Here is a 4,568-nt window from a genome sequence, read left to right as displayed (position 1 = left end):
GTCCTATATATGTTTATGAGTTCAAGTTGGCTGATTGCATCCTTTAGATTTTTTGTGTCTTTGCTGAGTTCCTTTATAGATGCTCTGTCCTTTACTGAGAGTGGTGTGTTGAAGCCTCCTACTCTTAAGTTAGAACTATCAATTTCTCTTTTGTGTTGTTACAGTTTGTTTTATGCATTTTAGAGCCCTGTCATTGGGTTCATAGATATTTATTATGGTTATGTCTTCACGATGGATCGTCCCCTTAATCATTATATAGTGCCCTTCTTTGTCTTTCATGGTGGATTTTGTTTTAAAGCCTATTTTATCTGAGATCAGTATTGCCATTCCTGCTCTTTTTTGGTAGCTGTTTGCTTGATGTATTTCTTTTTCTATCCTTTGATTTTTAATAAATTTATGTCTTTGTTTCTAAGATGAGTCTCTTGTAGACAGCATATTGATGGGTCCTGTTTTTTATTCATTCTGTCACTCTCTGTCTCTTTATGTGTGCATTTAGGCCATTTACATTCAGTGCAATTATTGATAGGTGTGAGTTTATTGCTGTCATTTTGTAGCGCTTTTTTCTGTGTGTGGCACAGACGTTTTCTTTGTTCCTCTTACTCCCCGGGCTGAATTCCTTTTGTTTGCGGGTTTTTTTTAATTTCTTTTGTTTTTGTAGATTTTGTTTTTACTGAGACTTTATGTTTTTCTTCTTTATTTTGATGAGTAGGTTTATTAACTTTATTTGCGGTTACCTTGAAATTTACCCTTATCTTCCTAGGTTTGAACTAGTCTATTTTTACTTGGTATCATCTTGCCTTCCTCCCCATTAGAAAGTTCTATACCTATACTGTGTAGTGAACAATTTTTAATGTGAAATTTTTCACTAAAGATGATCTGGTAAGCAAGGTAGGCACGGTGCCTATCGGATAATCTACCCCTGCTATGAAGTATTTAGCAAATATGGTTAACATCTACATTCAGTTGACTTTAATTAAAGGAAATTATCTTCATAATCTGGGTAAGTGCAGTGTAATAGCTTGCTTTTATATGGCCTTTGTAGCCATGGTCTTATAACTACCACTAAATGATTGGGTGAGGCTGTGAAAATAAGGTGCTCGTGACCCACCAAGGGGATTGGACAGATTGTTAATAATGCAAATAAGGTACATGGCACCTCTGTGGGGGTGGGACCATACGAATAAGGTGTATGGACCCCTAATGATGGGATTGGTCAATTTTGGCATCCAGCTAGGCTAAAATGAGCCATCCCAGAGGTGGAAAGGGGGGACCTCATTACAACCAAGAAGAAGAGATGGGAGTGTAGCATGTCCTTTGAACCTGGGATCTATATGCTGAGAACCTCCTAGACCCGTAAGACAGTGAGAGAGATCTGTAGCACTGGAGACAGCACAAGACAGCAAGAAGTGGTGGCAGAGGAAAAACACTGGTAGCAGAACCAGGAGACCAGTGTGAGACGGCACAGTGGGCTTCCTGGCCCAGGGGGCAAGGTTGTTACACTGGATGTGCTGACTCACGAAGAGAGAGAGCTGAGCACCTTTGAGCCGAGGCTTGCTGGTGGAGTGGGGTGCCTCTGGGCACTTGCTGGCGGAGCTAAAGAGATTTGTAACATGGCAGAGGCTGGCCCAAGGGGCCAAGAGTCAGAGATAGTCCTGCCTGAAGGTGTGGACTGAGAAGAGGCTGTCCTGATCGAAGAATGGTGTCCTGAGTTCTTGATCCTCGATTGTAACCTGTTATTTCCCTAATAAGTGCCATAACTGTCAGTATGGTCTGTGAGTTCTGTGTGGCCATTGCAATGAATTACCTAACCCAGCAGAGACGTAGAGAGTGCTGTAGGAGGACGGCTGGTGTCAGAATTGGGACAAAGTTTGGAGGGTGCAGGTACATCTGACCTCCGCCTCATAGAAATCAGCCTTGGATGTTGCTGCTGATAATGACTCTCCTCGTGATGTTAAATGAGGAGGTCTCACCCCTCCCTCACAACCTGTTCTTACAATAAGCCTCATCCAATCAATCAGTTGAAAGGCCTGAAGAGCAAAACTGAGGTTTCTTTGTGGAAGAAGAAATTCTGTCTCAAGATCGTAACATCAGCTCCAGCCTGCTGGCTTACCTGGATTTCAGACTTGCCAGTCCCTAAAACTGTGTAAACCAATTCCTTGAAATAAATACCTTAAAAAATGTATATATATGTGTATATATATATATACGTATAACCCATTGTCATCGAGTCGATTCCAACTCATAAAAATAAAAAAAAATTAAAAAATTAAAAAAACTCATAGCAACCCTATATATATCCCTGAAATATAAGTGCTTATAAATTTCCACCAGCCTAAATCAAGTGTGTGCTAGATTTCAATTCTATTGTTTTGGAGGTAGGGTGCTAACTGGAAATAATGGGGGTGATGAGTAAAAAGAAATAATTTTCACATGCAAAATATATCTATATTGCCACTATTCAAGAGGCATTATTATTCTGGAGAAGAGGAAAGCTTTACAAAGAATGAACTAAAGTAACTACTCTTATGTGTGTAATTTGGAAATACATATAGATATGAACTTCCATTATTTTAAAGGCAGTTTTTTGAAATTGAAGTGTCACACTTTATTTCCTGGGCAGTCATTAATTTATTTAAGTAATCAATAAAAATAAAAAAAGCCAAGCCAGGAGGGAAATTGATTTACAGAGAGATTGTGATAATGCCTTTGGGAAGGTACAATAAAATACAACAGTGTCCAGTCACTTTCTGTCTCAGGTCTGAACACTTTTCAATTTATTTTAATTTATGAAAGATTTACAAGATTAACTTGTAATCCACTCCTGCAAAATTCTAAGAGAGAGAGAGCAAGAGAGAATGCATGCATCAGAAAAAACATCAAAATTTCCATAGGAATTAAATCCCAGGCCCAGTCACATGATTATGCAAATCCTCTCAGACACAGAGGATTAAATGATACACGTAGAAGAGAACCTCGTTTGAGAGAACAGTATTTAAACCTGCTCCCCAGAGCAGCCTCCGCAACCGCCTGTGGATGGTCACAGGCCCTGTTCTTCTCTTGTCCCTTTCCCTCTGCAGTTCTTGTAGTTACACGTCAACATTCAGACATTTTCTGCAATACAGGTGTCACAAAGCATTATGTTCTTTCAGGAAGTACTGGAGTGGAACATAAAATAGTATGTTGGGCAAAAGCAAAAGCAGCTGGTGGAGTTTATAGAAAGCAGCAGAGCCCAATATAATGAGTCATAAACATGCTTGTGTTTAAAGCAAGCACTGTCACAAAAGAGGCAACAGAACACAGATGAAGCTTCTGTTTAGCTCATAAAATATGTATGATACCAAGCAAACCATAGACGGTGACTAGAGGATCTAGAAAATTCAGGTACCAGGCTGCATTTTGCTCCTCCTTTCCCTTTAGACATCAGGGGCAGAGGGTTAAGACGACCGTATTTTTTTCCTTTATGGCATCTCATCACACAATTGTTTGCAGCAACACTTTCATTTTTCTCCTTCATCTTTGCTCCCTGCTTCCCTTACACTCTCTCCCTCATAGGCACCAACTGTAATACACTTGGTATGTTGTTATTGTAGGAACCCTGGTGGCACAGTGGTTAAAGTGCTTGGCTGCTAACTGAAAGATCAGTGGTTTGAACCTACCAGCTGCTCGGTGGGAGAAAGGTGTGGCAGTCTGCTTCTTTAAAGATTTACAGCCTTGGAAACCCTATGGGATAGTTTTTCTCTGTCCTGTAGGGTCACTCATTATGAGTTGGAATTGACTTGATGGCAATGGGTTTGGTTTGGTTTTTGGTTGTTATTGTGCCATTAAGTCGATTCTGACTTATATCAAACCCATGGTTGTCAGAGTAGAATTGTGCCCTTAGGAATTTCAATGCTGTGACCTTTTGGAAGCAGATCTCTAAATCTGTCTACTGAGATGCCTTTGGGTGGGTTCGAATTGCCAACTTTTTGGCTAGTAGTCAAGCGTGTAACTGTTGGACTCCCATTGTTTGGTATAAGTCCTTAGCTATGTTAGCATCTTTGAATAATATAGTATTGTTTTTATTGATATGTTATGTTGAAGTATACATTAATGGGATACTGTTGCCTGATTAGGGTCTGTGCCCTGGAGCAGTCAAGCCAATGAAATGTACTCGAAGCCAGGAAGAGAGAGAAAGTTTATAAGGAGGTGACACCAATGGTAGATCCAGCAGCAACTCAGGCTGTCTTTATGGAGTCCCAAAAAGCAATTTCTACCTCAGAGCTTATATATCATTTTTGCAAGGATTACCTAGTATCTTCAAGTACGAAGCTCACAGATGGTCAAATGAAAATACATCAAAAAACAACTACAAGAAACTCTTTATCAGACTAAAAGTATGCATTCTGGATATCTGGACCCAGCTAGTGGAACTGGCCTGCCAAGTTTACTCTGAGATAAGGAGCAAGAATAAAGTTACAGACCAAAAGCGTCAGGCAACCTTCCCAGCTGCCACCTTACAGGCTGAAGGCATCTCCAAAGAGAACAAAGAAGAGAAGACCAAGGCCACAAGGGCCAAGAAGACCCCACAC

Source organism: Loxodonta africana, chromosome 6, assembly GCF_030014295.1.
Source record: "Loxodonta africana isolate mLoxAfr1 chromosome 6, mLoxAfr1.hap2, whole genome shotgun sequence".
Taxonomy (NCBI): Eukaryota; Metazoa; Chordata; class Mammalia; order Proboscidea; family Elephantidae; genus Loxodonta; species Loxodonta africana.
Note: the sequence above shows the minus strand (reverse complement) of the source record.